Here is a 16,533-nt window from a genome sequence, read left to right as displayed (position 1 = left end):
CCTTGTACCTGTTATTATCATTATTATATGCTCTTTTTTAGCAGCTGTTCTTTGAATTATAAAATTGGATTCAGCCATTATCCATCCTGAAAATGAGGAAATGAGTCAGTGCTTCTCCTTCCCAAAAGTTTCTTCCCAGCAAAATTAATTTTACTTCTTTGCAAGAAACAGATTCCTCACTTATTTCATAAAACTTTCCAGTCTTGGAAATGTCCTTCCAGTCAAATCAATTATAAAAATATCTTCAGAATCAAAAAGGAATAAGGCATTATTTCAGGCACAATGAGATTCACTTCTTCGCAATGAATGACTCCTTATGCATTTCAAAAATCTTTCCAGACATGAGTGAGTCAGGAAAAGATTGTTTGAAAAGACTGTTTCTCAGAACTGAAAACCATGTACTTTTTCTCCATTTGAAGAACATTATCAGTGCTCTTCAAAGACAATGTGCATTGCTTCTTTTCAAGAAACTCCTTTCAAAATTCCTCAAAAACAGCAGCTCTCTTGACATTATATGAAGGAACAGAAGGACTGTGAAGAGAATGCACTGTGTACATGGAACACGGGGCTGGGAAAATTCAGGCACTCCAGACGGTATTTAAAGAACAATGTGTGTTGCTTCTTTTCAAGAAATGCCTTTCATTCCTCAAAAACAAAGGTTCTCAAACACTGTGCAATGAAGTGGAGGACGGTTGGGAGCATCCACTGTGTTTCCCATACAGACCGAGAAAGATAAAGCAAGGAGCACTTGCTTTAATGCAGTCTCTAAATGAATTTACTTCTTTTTTTGTTGGTTTGTTTTTATGGGGAGTTAATACATAAATCATTCCACAGTTCAATCACATCAGGCAGTATTGTACAATTGCTACCAAAATCCGTTTCAAAACTTTCTTTTCCTTCCTGGACTCCTTGGCATCCAATCCCTTTGCCCTCCCTCAAAGAAACGCACGACAGTCTTCATGTAAGGAAAGAAAGAAAGGATGCCGGACAAACCGAATGAGGAACAATCCGTGGCACTTCTCAAGAAATGCATTACATTCTTCACATGAATACTTAGCGGTGCATCCTTTGACTAAGGAATGAGTAAGTGGGGGGAAGGGAGACTCCGGATAGGGCAAGATATGACAAAATAACAATCTATAAATTATCAAGGGCTTATGAGGGAGGGGGAAGTGGGGAGGGGAAAAAAAAAGAGGACCTGATGCAAAGGGCTTCAGTGGGGAGCAAATGCTTTGAAAATGATTAGGGCAAAGAATGTACAGATGTGGTTTATACAATTGATGTATGTATATGTATGGATTGTGATAAGAGTTGTATGAGCCCCTAATAAAATGTTTTTAAAAAACCCAAAAAACCAAGGGCTCAAATAGGAAGTAAATATTTATAAAATGATGGCAACATAAGTACAAATGTGCTTGATGCTATTGATATATGATATATATGGATTGTTAGAAGAACTGTAAGAGCTCCCAATAAAAATGATCTTAAAAAAAAGAATGAGTAATATCAAAAGACATTTAAGGGTATACTTTGTTAGAAACATGGATACATTCAGTACACGTTCTAACGATGAGAAAATGAGTCCACACTTGTGTTACAAAACATGAAGATATAAAAGGTTAGCACGCTTTATTCAAAGGCGCTTACTGTGACAATACTGCATGGCCACTCGCAGTCTCATATTCCGCATGTCCACTGTGAAGGAGAGGAGAGTACGCAGCTTCCCATGGCAGACTTGTGCTCACGCATATCTTGTTCTCTTCCAGAAACACGTTTGTGTTCCATGCACGCTACTGTTACCCACATGTCTATCCTGCGCTGTCAGTGGAGATGTCAGCCTTATCTTGTACTGATAAACAGAAAGTACATCTGTAACAAGCAGTGGAATGTTCCAATATATACTCTCATTGAAAGATAATGCCCAGGGGGAACTGATTACAGGGATCCACATGTGACCTCCTCCCTGGGAGAGGGACGGCAGAGAAGGGGGGGAAGGGAGACTCCGGATAGGGCAAGATTTGACAAAATAACGATGTATACATTACAAAGGGCACATGAGGGAGGGGGGAGCGGGGAGGGAGGGGAAAAAAAAGAGGACCTGATGCAAAGGGCTTAAGTGGAGAGCAAATGCTTTGAGAATGATTGGGGTGGGGAATGTATGGATGTGCTTTATACAATTGATGTATGTATATGTATGGATGGTGATAAGAGTTGTATGAGTCCCTAATAAAATGTAAAAAAAGAAAAGGAAAAAAAAAGAAAGAAAGAAAAGAAAATGATTAGGGCAAAGAATGTACAGATGTGCTTTATACAATTGATGTATGTATATGTATGGACTGTGATAAGAGTTGTATGAGCCCCTAATGAAACGTTTAAAACAACAACAACAAAAAAGAAAGACAATGCCCAGCTTCTTCCAAGGCAGTATTTCAGTCATAGTGAGTTTTCTTCTTTGCAATGAATGGATTCGTGATACATTTCAAGCAACTTTCAGACATGGAAGAGTTATGAAAAATATTTTTTGAGTTAAAACAGGAGAAAAGCCATAAGAAAACAGAGTACTTTTCTCCGTTTAAAGTTATGGTTAAAAAGTTTTACATGCTCCTCAAAGACACTTTAACTTGGCACTCGCTCTAGTGTTCCTCATATTGTGTTGTTCTCAGGACATACTGTTTTTCTGAAGACATCTACATACATGAAGAAGGCTTCCCATGCACTCTTGCATTTACTGTCATCGAGGAAACATAAGACCCTCAGCGGTTACAGCAACTGGAATGTTTCCAAGACATTCTCAAGCAAGTCAAGTAATAGGATTTTTACATGGGATCCAATGAACCTTGCCTCACTTTGCTTATTCACAATACTTGGGAACCTTACTAGTAAACACAAAACTTGCTTTCCGTTATTTTCACACTTATGTGCATTTGTTTTCTTCTTGTTAATATTGTATCCTGCTACTTCATCAAATCCCTCACTTGTTAGGATGTGATCGATGTAGTCTGAGGGCTGCTTATTGGGATGCTTTATATATATATATATATATACATCAGAGATTAGTATTTCTATTCCTGCTTTTTCCCCAATAAGATACCATGTTATCTTATTATTTGTATTCTGGAATACCTTGTGGTGTAAGATTTCAACTTTTTCATTTTCTTTTGTTATTTTTCAAGAATATTCTCCATATCTTTTGAAAGGACCATTTTTTTCTGAATTATATTTCTAGTAATTCTACGTACTTTTGGGGGGCACGGGAAAAAATAATTTAGGAACTAGAGACAAGTTGTGTTTCATCATTGCTACACTGCACCCTGGCTGGCTCGTTACTTCGTTGACTATCTACAATAGTACAATCATGACTTCTGTAGCTCCTTGTGATGTAGCTCATAGATTATTAGAATGGAGTTGGGGTAGATATCGACACTGTTTAATAAATATCATTGTCTAGGTAGCGTTTCTTAAATTCCTACTTAAAACTCTCCCTCCCCTATATGGTAGAAAGACCTATACCTTTCATTGTTTAATCATGTCCCCATAAACAGGACAACTACATATAGTAAACAGTTCTCTTCTTCCCCCATATAATTACAGCCAATAAAAATTGCTTTATTATAAAGCCCTGAGGTAATATTTATGTGTCACATACCTCAAAATTCTATAGTTTCATAAAAGTGATGTTCAATGTAAAATACTTATTAAAACTATGTGCACATTGTGAATGTGGTTGAAGGTTACATATTTAATCTTACATGATTTATGTTCATTTGTTTTGTTTACCATTATCTCATGTTCTATAGAATTCTTTCCCCTTTTTTTGCCTGTATGCACATCATATGCGTACAGTGAATTAAAATGTTGGTATCACACACACACAAGAAATTCATGCACTTGTGCTCAAAGACCGACGATGGACCACGGAAGAGATGGGGGAAGTTATCTGAACTATCTTGAAGCTCGGATCAGCAAATTTTAATGAAATTAAAAATTTGGGAATGAGAAAGGTCACTGTAAAAATTTTGCCTTGGGTTCTAACTGACTGAAAAAAAGAATGTCCAGGGAAAACGGCATCATTTGAAAGAACAGCTCCAAAGTGACTAAGGCTTTTTCCCATGGTGCTATCCTCACCAACCTGAAAGCAGACATCCATCAAGCCAGTGGAAGACGCCATTGTCACCTCACTCCCCACTCGGTCAGTAAGTGAAATCAAAGATCAAGATGATGCTCATTTGGTTTTTGATGTGAGGGGGCTAGTGCATTTGGAGTTTGTTCCACCAGGTCAGACTGTTAATCAAGCTGTCTATTTAGAGGTTCTGAAAAAATTGCGTAACAGTGTGTGACAAAAACAGCCTGATTTGTGGCAGACGGGGTCTGACTTTGCCACTATTCCAGTGTACCTGTTCATATAGCCATCTCAGTGCACCAGTTTTGGCAACAAACAGCATGCCTCTCTTGTCCCACACACCTTGCTCACCTGACTTTGCTCTGTGCAACTTCTTTTTGTTTCTGTGAATGAAGAGGAACATGATAGGACAGCGATTTGATGATATGGGAGAGGTGAAGAAAAAGACCAGGGAGGTGATGCCAGTCATCCAAACAGATGAGTTAGAAAAATGTTTCCAGGGATGGAATCTCAGATTTGAAAAATGTATTGAGTGTAATAGAGTACGTCGGATGTGATAAGGTTATTTTGTAAACAAATAAACAAACTACATAGCTTTGAAAAAAATTCTGGTTTTTTTGGTGGGGGTACCCCTGGTATATTCTCATGGTTTTATTTTTGCAGGGGTCTACTTTTTGGGGCGTTCATTTAGCTTTGTGAATGCACATGTCCTCATCTCTCATGATGTTAGCCAGCTTTCCCCCGACAACACTGCATATGGGCCGGGTAGTTTGTCCTGACGGAAACAGTTGCTGAGGTTCTTTCTTTGTTCCAGAAGTAACCTTTTCAGTTCCAGAAAGTAACTGGTGGCAGAGTGGCTGGTTATAGAAGGAGTTCTTGCCAAGGCTGGCACCTGGCACTGTGCATTCTTCTGATTTGATAGAGTTCTTGTGCTTCCAGATATTGGAGTGGGGTACCAGGATCCTGATCCAGTAGGGTAAGCCTCTGATCTCAATCAGGGAAGGGGTTGTGCTGGGTTGCTGGTGTCATCAGTTGCTGGGTCGGTGAAGGTAGGTGCTGATCATGCTTTGGGCCACTGGAAGTGTGTGGGAAACAAGGGAGGATTCCATTGTTCTTGTTATTACACATATGTGTTTATGTTGTCAGGTTGCTGTCTGGACCAAATGCTACTTGCAGAAGTTCAAGATGGTTGTTTTGCATCAAGCCAGCCAACAATTGCATGTCTTCTTTCTCACCACTTTTGTTCTTTATTTAATCCACTTCTTTCCATTTTCTCTGAAGTTCATGGTCCCAGGATTACCATCTGTGTCTGTTTCATTTGGTTTACAGGGTCTGTGGAATTTATCTGCCTAGTCTGACATCTTGCTGGGAGCCCTTACCTAATCTTGCTGTGTTCAATTTTAAGAACCGTACATATGGAACCAAATTAACAAGAGCATCATACATAGGCAGACATTTTTTAAAAAGTTAAAAACAAAAAAAAATCAAAACTAGTTCAACTAGCCTACAGCTGATTTTACTATGGGATTAACCTACCACTTTATCCTCCTGTGGCTTCCCTATCAGGGGAGTGCCACAGTAGGCTGGTGGCTGCCTGCCTCAGTGTTGCAGAGGTTGGGCTGAAGTTCCTGCAATTGCTTGGAATGTTGATAAGTGTTGGCTGAGCTGCCTTATGCCCCCAGGTACACAGGCAGGAATCCCCTGGTGAGAAGTTGGGCAGAGTATCCTCTGGAGAGAAAGCGGGCCTTTCCCTAGCCTTGGGCTAGCTATGCAGGGTGGAGCTCACCTAGCTGGGTGTGGCTCAGGCGTAAATTCCCTAGGGCAAAGGGAGTGTTCTGTAGGTCGCAGTGGAGTGTGAGAGAACAGGGCAGAAATAAGGAAGAGGAGAAAAATTAAAAAGTAAGACAGTTTAGACTGTGCAGGGGTGTAGGGAAGTGAGGGAAGCAAAAGCAACTATGTAACTGAGTCCCACTCCCTGCCTGTGATGCTGCAAGGGCTTACTCCCTGCCCCAAGCCCCACTGGCAAGCCACAGCTGAGCCCCAAGAAGAGTTGCAAGAAAGCCACTGAGCAGCCCCCAGAGAAGTAGGGGGACTGAGAGCAGAGATGTTAACAGAAGCCACAATGTAACTGAACCCTGACCCCTGCCCGTGGAGCTGTGGGGGTTTGGGTTTAGTCCCTGCTCAGCCCACACAGTGTGGCAAGCTGTGGCTGTGCCGTGAAAAAGCCCCTGCACAGGCCTCCAAGGCTGTGTGGGAACAGAGAGCAGAGACGCAAACATTCCCTTGCTGTTCCGCTGCACTCCCCCAGTGCTTTGCCTCCGTGTGGTGGGATCAGGTCAGGTGCAATTCCCACACTGTGTCTCCGGTGCTGTCCCCTGTATCGCCCTTAGTCACTGAGGGGCATCATGTCTCATAGTGGGGCCAGCCATGTTGTTCTCTCTGTGGACTGGCTGCTCTACTCAGGAACATCATCCTCATGGCCTGGTGGGCCAGGCTGTGCTCCACTCTCTCCTCCTGCCCCTTCATCTGCTACTGTGTATACATTAATAAAACACGTGGAATCATTTCAAGGTATGCTAAAACAACAGCAAGGACAACCAAGGTCACCAAACTCACTGCCATTGGGTCCTTCCTGATTCAGAGCTGTCGTCTGGAGGATTTCTGAAGCTAGGAATCTTTGACAGTGGTTTTTCAATTTTATTAAACTTAAAAAAATCAACTTCTTGTCCCGAAATATCCATTCTTGTCTTTCATTATCTTATTTGTCTTAAAGTATTTTATTAGAGATTAAAATAGCCATTCCTGCCCGTTTTATGCTTGCTGTTGGCCTGGTAGATTTTTCACCATCTTTTGATATTTTCAGTTTATTTTGAGTTTATGATGTGTTTCCTGTAGGCACTGCATAGACTTGTCTTGTTTTCTAATCGGTTTTGTCTTTTGATTCAGGGCCATTATTGATCATGTGTGAATGTGTTGCTGTCACTTTGCTGTGTTTATTTTGGTTTCCTTTTCCTTTTTTGGTGTTGTTTTATTGGTGTCTTTGTTCTTCCTGTTTATGTGGTCTTTGAAGTGCTGCTTTCATTGTGTTGGTTTCTGGGTAGTGGTGTCTTGTCTGATCCTCTTTGCTTTGTCCGCTATTATTGTTGATTCTCTATCCATAGTGATCTAGTTAATAAGCTTTTTCCAATGCTAGTCTTGTTTTGTGAATTCCTTTTGTTTTTTTCTTGTCTGGAAACAACTTTATGTGTCCCTAATATATGAGCAATCATTTTGCCGGATATAGACTTCTTGGTTGGTGGCTTTTTTCTTTCAGTATTTTATATACGTCATACCATTGTCTTCTTGCCTGCATCATTTCAGCTGAGCAGCCTGAGTTCATTTTTCCTGGTTTTCCTTTGTAGGAGATCTCGTTTGCTCTAGCAACTCCCAGGTTTCTCTTTATTTCCCTTGAAATTGGAGCGTTTGACTACAATATGTTATGAGGTTTCCGTGTGGGGTCTATCCTATTTGGGGTTCTCTCAGCTTTTTAAATAGTTATATTCTCCTCCTTTGAGACAGGGAAAATTTCTTCCGTGATTTCTTGTATTATTCTCTGTTTTTGGTTTATTTATTTCTTCTTGCTCTGGAGTACCAATGAGACATGGAGCTCTCATTGATTGTAGATTCCTTTGGTTTCTATCACACTGATTCAACTTTCCTTTCTTCCGTTCTGTTCCTTTGAGTCTTTTACGATGTGCCCATTCCTGTTACCTCATTGCTTATCTTCTAAAATCCTTTTGGTTTAAGTATTTTAGTTTTTTAATGTGTTCCCCACATCTCTTAAAAGGACCTAAGCATCATTCTTCTGAATTCTATTTCTTGTAATTGCAGGAGTACTCTGGTAATTTCAGACAACTCTATTGGATCTGGGTGATTTTTGGTTGTGTGTGTTTGTTTTTTACTGTGGTAACTGCTGTGTCTTAGGCTTCTTAGTGGTGTATGAGCTGCTGGTCATGTGTAGGTAGCTGGCTCTGGTAGTGATGTGGGAGACGTCTTAGAGTAGAGTTTGGAGGGTCATACTCTCTCAGTCCTCTCCAGGGAAAAATCCTCAAGTGTCTTCAGCTTTCCTTGCTTGGATTTTAGATAAAATGTGTCTTCTGTGTGTGTTTAAAAACGTTTGCAATATTTTGGAAAGAAAAATTTAAAAACTAACATTTACACAAACCTAGTCAAAGCAATAATAGATCTCTTTTCTCACAGTGACTTAAATACCGGATATCCCAAATAAGGAAGATTGAAGAAGGAACAGAACTGGTGCACTTAAATGATTGAGTTGGTCAATAAAATACTGAATAAGCATTGCCTATCAGAAGTATGAGCAAATCTGTCTTGGAAGCAGTAGAGTCAGATTTCTCCTGAGAATCAAGGAGAGTCTGACCAAGTTAGGAGAGCCTCACAGAAGGTTTACGTCCTGCTTTTGGACGTCAAGAGCAAATCTGAAATATATGTAGGACATGGCAAGCTGGATGCCAGGTCACCAATGGCGATTAGAAATTAGAAAGATACCTCATTGGTGTTTTTTTGTTTCACTGTCCCCCATCAGGTACCCAAGTAATATCTGTAACTACTCCATAAAAGCTTTAGCTTGAGTCTTTTGTTGTTTTCTTTTTAAAAATAAAATGAAAAAGAAATAAAGAAAAGAAGCAAGGATAGCGAAATTTCATCTTATTTATTTTGGAGATGTTACTAGAAGGGATTAGCCCCTGGGGTGGACAGCAAAAAAGAGGAAGACCGTCAACAAGTGACCCCAACAATGAACTCATACATAGCAATGATTGTGAAGATGGCTCAGACCTTGTCAGTGGTTCATTCTTCTGTACATAGGGTCACACTGAGCTGTAGCCAACTCAATAGCACCTAATATAACAACTCTACATAATAGGCATTATATGTAAAAGAAACCTACTCATGTTACCTTTGTGTATCATGGGATAATGCTCTTTTCACTTCAGGCTTTTATTTCTTATCTAGAGATAGTCCTCTCCACACCTTAATTACCACAATTAAACTGCTGGGCAGCAACACAATGCTAAGGTGTATTCATAGTATATAAATATGTTATGCTTTTTAAATGGTAATTTTAAAGTGTAGTAGTTTATTTATTTATTTTGTAAATTGATTTCAGAGAACATGAGAGCTTTTTGGCTCTTAAGCTCTTTTCTTTAGATTCAGATCCACTTTTAGTGGTTGTCTGGAGTCCCGGGTGATGGAAAAGGTTAATGCACTTAGCTGTTAAATTAAAAGCTCGAGATTTGAGTAGACCCAGAGGTGCCTTGTAAGAAAGATCTGGCAATAAGATTACTTCTGTTGTCCGTCCCCCAGAGAGGGGATTATATGTAGCTCCTTGTGATCGGTTCCCCCTCTCTACCCCACCTTCCCTTCACCGTCCCGATATCGCTATTCTCACCACTTGTTCTGAGGGGGTTCATCTGTCCTGGATTCCCTGTGTTTCCAGTTCCTATCTGTACCAGTGTACATCCTCTGGTCTAGCCGGATTTATAAGGTAGAATTGGGATCATGATAGTGGCGGAGGAGGAAGCATGAAAGAATTAGAGGAAAGTTGTATGTTTCATCGTTGCTACACTGCACCCTAACTGGCTCATCTCCTCCCTGCGACCCTTCCGTAAGGGGATGTCCAGTTGCCTACAGATGGGCTTTGGGTCCCCACTCCACACTCCCCCTCATTCACAATGATGATTTTTGTTGTTCTTTGATGCCTGATACCTGATCCCATCAACACCTCGTGACCACACAGGCTGGTATGGTTCCACCATGCGGGCTTTGTTGCTTCTCAGCTAGATGGCTGCTTGTTTATTTCCAAGCCTTTAAGACCACAGATGCTGTACCTTTTGATAGCCAGGCACCATTAGCTTTCTTCACCACATTTTCTTATGCACCCATTTTGTCTTCAACAATTGTGTCGGGAAGGTGAGCATCATGGAATGCCAGTTTAGTAGAACAAAGTGTTCTTGCATTGAGGGAGTACTTGAGTGGAGGCCCAATGGAAGACAAATCTCTTATTACTAATCTTCTAGGGGAATAATCAGAAAAAATAAGAAAAATTCAAGAAAGCATAAGCATTATGTGGGAAACCATCAAGAATAATAATTTATGTGTGATTAGAATTTTGGAACAGGAAGAGATTTTTTTTTTGCTCTTTTCAGTTTTATTGCATGGAGTTACACTGTCCATGTAAAAAGTGGACCCCAAATGGTTACATCATACGAGAGTGAGACAGAGTGTTGCTGTACAGCCACAGAAATCAGAGGAAACAAAAACCTCGAAAGAGGAAGCGACTGTTTCTGGATGTAGCCTGCACCCCGGCCCGTGCTGTTTTCGTCTACACACCGCTGAAGGCGGTGCTTCCATCTGACCCTGCCCCGCAGAACTCTCTCTCATCTATACCATGTGAAAAACGGCAAGTTTTGCCTCTTTGAAGGACTCAAAATAATGCTCATTTTAAATGTTCTAATTCATTCCAAGAAATCCTCTTCAATCGCTTTGGTCTTGCTTAAAAGGCTTGGCGAGATCAGGCCTGTGAGCTGGCTGATCTTCCAACAGTGCTTTTGGCAGCCATCAAGACAAAAGTTGCCGGAGGCCCAGACGGCTGGCTTACAGTGAAAACTGCAGAGCACCGTGAGGTTGGAAACTCCCGGAGTGGTCAATGGACACTCTACAGGGGACGTTCTTCCGCTACGCTCCAGACGTCGGTGTCAGTTTCTTCCTTTGTGGAGGTGGACGGTCTCGCCTTTTGGGGCTCATCCTTGGGGTCTTCCTTGACTCTCCCTGAAATGCTTGATCAATTTAGAAACGGTTGTTTTAGATGGGGCAGCAATCCCGTAAGCTTGTTGCAAAGCCTCGGTGATTTGGGGAGATGTCCACTTGAGCTTTGTTAAGAATTTGATATTAGCCCTGGCCTCAAAGTTAATTTTTTCCATGGCACAAAAAAAGTATCTTTTTAAAAAAGCACCACCAGTCTAAAACAAGTGGATCCCTGAGGGGACTATCTGTAGCCACTCAGTGGCTGCATGTGTTCACGTCTGTGCCAGGAAGGGGGCCTTTGCAGAGAAACCTTGTCACTTACCCTGAAAGAGCTGTGAGGTTTTAAACTTGTGACAAGGGATGGAGAAAAATGTTCTACTCATTGCAGGGAAACCCTCACTTAAGCGTCCGTGGACCACAAGCACTTAAAACCCATGCACCTTCAGCTGGTCGTCCTTAGCCAGTCCGATCTCTACAAGGAACTGGCATATGTGCTTGCGCTGGTCCCCCTGGAGCTGAATCCCTTCTCCATGTTCTGGATGCTCAATCACAGTCCCATTGCAGGCAAACTTCTTCTGAAAGGCCTTCACCAGCTTCTTTTTGTCGTAGTCATCAGCGATCCCTTGGACAGTGGTCAGGGTCTTCCTGCCGTTGCGCTGTTGAATTCTTATATGGATATAATCCTCTGTCCCCGCGTGAAGCAGGTCATCACCCTTACTGGCATCAGCAAAGGGGTCGAAAGACTGGAGATTCTGGATAGCGGGCATACGATACGATTCCTTTTACTAGCGGGCTGAGGAAGGCAGCGGCAGGAGGAGGCTGGCGGCTGGGTACCAGGGTCCAGAGGAGCGAGCGGCAACTCCGTAACTGGGACCGGAAGAGATTTTTTTAAAAAGCAGAAAAAGTTGGGGAAAAAAACCTTCTCTAGCATTATGAAAAATGAGAAAATATGCATTCAAGAAGCTGGATGAACCTCACAAAGGAGAGACCCTTTCAAATCACCAAGACATAACCACACTTTCCAAAACTAAACATAAGGAAAAAAACCTGAAAGCAGCTTAGGAAAATAAAAAGTTACCTACATGTTCTGAGTATGATGAGGGCAATGAATGTTCAAATGTGCGTTACACAATTGATGTATGTATGGATTGTGATAAGAGTTGTATGAGCCCCTAATACAATGATTTTTTTTTTTAAAAAAAGAAAGACAAAAAGTTCAATAAGACTAAGCTTGGGGGAGGGAGGGAAAAAAGAGGAACTGATACCAAGGGCTCAAAGAGAAATTAAATGTTTAGAAAATAATGATGGCAACATTATGTACAAACATGCTTGATAAATTTGCTGTATGGAATTTGTTTTAAATGTTTTATTAGGGGCTGTATGGATTTTTATAAGAGATGTAAGAGACCCCAAATAAAACAATCTTTTAATTAAAAAAAAAGACTAAGCTTTGATTTCTCAGCAGAGACCATTCAAACAAGAAGTCAATAGGAATATATATATATATATATATATGAAAGAAACATGAAATGCCAGCTAAGAACCATGTGTCCACAAAAACAGAAACCAACAATAGTACAAACAGTATGATATTAACACACGTGGCAATATCACCCAGAAGTCTACCCAGACATAGAAATATTCAAAGTAAAAAAAAAATCCCACCTGAAATTAGGGAGCAGAGACAGCAATTTGTTATGAAAACAATCACAAAGTGAAGGACAGGGGCTAGTTTAGTTACAGATCTTTCTAATGGAGATGAAGTCAAGTAGATTTTAAAAGCCTGGATGAAGGATAAGGCGAGATACAACAATAGCAAGGTTGACAAAAACTGATGGAGATGGGAGAAGATACTGGAAACAGAGTAAAAGACAACAGAGGTGAATATCACTATATACACAACCCTACAAAAACTGTGACCCAGACATGTACAGGCTGAAGAGGTGTGGGAGGGAGAGTGGGAGGAGCGCCACAGAGATAGATGGGTTTGAAGGAGGGTGTTTCTAAATGCATATTTACCTTTGATACAAATACATCCATCTATGTGATGGGGCACATAGAGGCAAAGTTATATGTAAATAGCTTGAGGCTAAAAAAAGGTACAATGTAGAGATTTTATTAGGAGCCAGCTGGGATCTCAGGCCACGACAAAGGCTCATCTGCACGTACAGAAGCAGTGTTGACCCAGCACCCTGCTTACCATCACGAGTGCAGCTCTTCTGTGGTGGTGGAGCAGTGTGGTAGAAAGGAGAACAGTTGAAACATGGCTTTGGATAGCAGCCCTCTATCCGATCCTCCACAAAACCACCTTGAAAGCTGCAAGAAATAGCAATGTAAATACATTCTGTGTAATCTATTAACTTCCATCATTTCTTCCGTTTGCCTTACCTACTCTATGATTAAGAGGGAAGTTCAGAGTCTCTTCTGCCATTCACTTTGATCTTTTCTTTCTTTCTAGTTTTTAAAATGGCATTGTGCTTTCTTCATGAATGACCTTCTTGATGTCCTCTCATAGCTCATCCGGTCTCCTGTTATGAGTGATCCAGGTAGCAAATCTGTTCTTGAAATTCAGGTGAGATGTACAGCAACACACAAGCCACCACATTATGCACCTGGGTGCATAATGTCAAACTATGGGTAACCATAAGAAGAATGAGAATTCCAGAAGACTTCATTGTGTTCATGTCCATGGATCAAGAAGCAGGGGTAAAAACAGGGTACAAAAATACTTCATGGTATCAAAGAACAAAAAATCATATCATTGGGTGCACACCTCCAGGATACGCTCGCTGAAGGCAAATGGGTGCATAAGCAAATGTGGCGAAGAAAGTTGGTGAACGTCTATCAAGAGATAGGGTCTGGGGTCTTAAAGGCTTGAAGGTAAACAAGTGGCCATCTAGCTTAGAAGCAACAAAGCCCACATGGAAGAAACACACCAGCCTGTGGGATCACGAGGGGTCGAAGGGATCAGGTAGAAGGCATCATCAGAACAACAACAAAAATCTTACCAGAGTTAATGAAGGGGGAAGTGCAGAGTGGAGACCCAAAGACCATTTGTTGGCTACTGGAGGTCCCCTTGCAGAGAGGTCTAGGGGAGGAGATGAGTTAGTCATGGCATGATGTAGCACCAATATAGCTTTCCTCTAGTTCCTAAATGCTTCCTCCACCCACCACCCACAACTATCATGATCTGAATTCTACCTTGCAAGTCTGGATAGAGGAGAGGAAGTACACTGGTGCAGACAGGAGCTGGAGGCACAGGGAATCCAGGACGGATACCTTCAGGACCAGGGGTTGAGTGGCAATACTGGGAGGGTAGAGGGAGAGGGGGTTGGAAAGAGGGAACCGATTACAAGGATCTACATGTGACCTCCTCCCTAGGGGAGGGACAACAGAAAAGGGGGTGAAGGGAGACGTCGGACAGTGTAAGATATGACAAATTAATAATTTATAAATTATCAAGGGCTCATGAGCGAGAGGGCAGTGGGGAGGGAGGGGAAAAAAAAGAGGACCAGATGCGAAGGGCTGAAGTGTAGAGCAAATGCTTTGAAAATGATGAGGGCAATGAATGTACAGATGTGCTTTATACAATTGATATGTGTATGGATTGTGATAAGAGTTGTATGAGCCCCTAATTAAATGTTTTTTAAAAAAAGAAGAAAATGTTTTAATATTAAAAAAAATACTGCATGGCTTTAAATCAGGAAACGTGTGTGCCAGGGTTGTATCCTTTCACCGTACTTATTCAACCTATCTGCTGAGCAAATCAGAGAATCTGGATTATAGGAAGAAGAATGAGGCAGCAGGATTGGAGGGAGGCTTGTTAACAACTTGCAGTGTGCAAATGACACATCTTGCTTGATCTGAAAGTGAGGACTTGAAGCACTTGCTCATGGAAATCAAGGGTGTAGCCTTTAATATGGATTACAACTCAATGTAACAAAATTCTCACAAATCACCCAAGATAAATGGAGAAAAGATAGAATTTGAACATATTTAATCTTGGTTGAATTTCCAATCAATGCTTATGGAAGCAGCAGTCAAGAGATCAAATAATACATTGCACTGGGTAAATCTTCAGCAGAACTCTTTAAAATGTTGTAAGACAAGGATGTGACTTTGAGGACTAACGTGCACCTGACCATGCCGTGGTATATTCAATGGCCTCTCACAGCATGTGAAATTTGGACCTTGAATAAGGAATACTGAAAATACCATTGAAAATACCATGGACTATCGAAAGAACAAACTAATTTGTCTGGAAAAAGTACAGCCAGAAAGGATGATGAGACTTTGTTTCATGTGATTTGGACCTTTTAACCGGAGAGACCATTTCTCGGAGAAGGACATTCTATTTGGTAGAGAAGTAGACCAGAGGAAGCTCCTGAGCAAGATGGCTCGCCACAGTGGCCGCAACAATGGACTCAAACAGGAAGGACAGTGAGAATGGTTCATGACGAGGTGGTGTTTTTCTCTTTTGTAGATGGGGCCACCATGAGTTGAAACACACTCGATGGAACCTACCAACAGGAACAATCTAAGAACTAGCAGTTGTTGAGTCAATTCCAACTCACGTTGATCCAATGTTTGCCAGAGTAGAACTGTGCACCATAAAGTTTTCGGTGACTAATATTTGGAAGCAGACCACGAGCTCTGTCCACTCAGGCACCTTTGAGCAGATGTGAACTGTCAACCCTTCTGTTAGCAGCTGAGTATGTTAACTCTTTGCACCACAGAGGTGTAATATACCACATAGTCCATATTATTCTCTGGTAAAAAATGTTGTTTTCATTATTATTATTTGAGTCTCAAGTTTGAAAAGCTACCAGAACAAAGTTCTTTTCCTTGGTGTGCTCACCTCCCCTAGCTCCCTCAGAGGAGGCAGCTCACAGTCCATGAATTCATTGATGAGCTCCCTGAGTGCTGGAGTGCAGAATCAAAGGTAAGACCTCTTGACACACACAGCAGGGGCTCCAATCTTGAGCCATTCTGTGATCTCCCCGGGACTGAGCAGGGCTAAGCTGAGAGGAGGAAATGGCAGAGGCCCTTGGTAGTCAAGAGCATGTGGAACAGCACTGGGAACCCTCCTGAACAACTGGAGGTTTGATGGTGGGAACAGAGCCAAAGCAGAAGCTTGTGATGCCAGCTCTATCTCCAGGCTTGTGTGATCTAGGAGGCTGGGGCTACATTCAGACCTGTCATCACAGAGCTGGTTGCTGGTGTTAGGTACAAGAACTTTGTGGCAAGTTAGTCCCTGGACACACCTTGAGGACCCGAAGAAGGTAAGGATAAGTGGACAGCGTTTGTCTCATCATGGAGTGCTGGATCCAACTTTGATATCTCAAAGTATCCCAGAGTGTAGCCTCAAAAGATATACCTTCCATGCTGTGACATTCTCATGCCCTGCGTACTGGGAGCCCTCCCCATAGTGATAGCTATAGATTAAAAGTATATTGTTATCTCAATGTTATCAAGCACACTTAAATGGTCGAGATAATATCTAAACAGGAATGAAAAGTTGAGCACAGTGCTATAAAAGAAAAGGAAAAACCCCCTTAGATTTTGGTTGTTGACCACAGAAGCCAACTTTTTATTTAAGTACAACACACAAA

The 16,533-nt window shown here is 41.5% G+C and overlaps 1 pseudogene; it reads right to left on the bottom strand.

The window, feature by feature from the left end:
• Positions 1-11,000: 11,000 nt before the first annotated feature.
• Positions 11,001-11,717, bottom strand: LOC142437466 (eukaryotic translation initiation factor 1 pseudogene; annotated as a pseudogene).
• Between the last annotated feature and the right edge of the window lie 4,816 nt (positions 11,718-16,533).

The sequence above is a fragment of the Tenrec ecaudatus genome, chromosome 1, assembly GCF_050624435.1.
Source record: "Tenrec ecaudatus isolate mTenEca1 chromosome 1, mTenEca1.hap1, whole genome shotgun sequence".
Lineage (NCBI taxonomy): Eukaryota > Metazoa > Chordata > Mammalia > Afrosoricida > Tenrecidae > Tenrec > Tenrec ecaudatus.
Note: the sequence above shows the minus strand (reverse complement) of the source record. Positions and strands in the feature narration are given on the sequence as shown.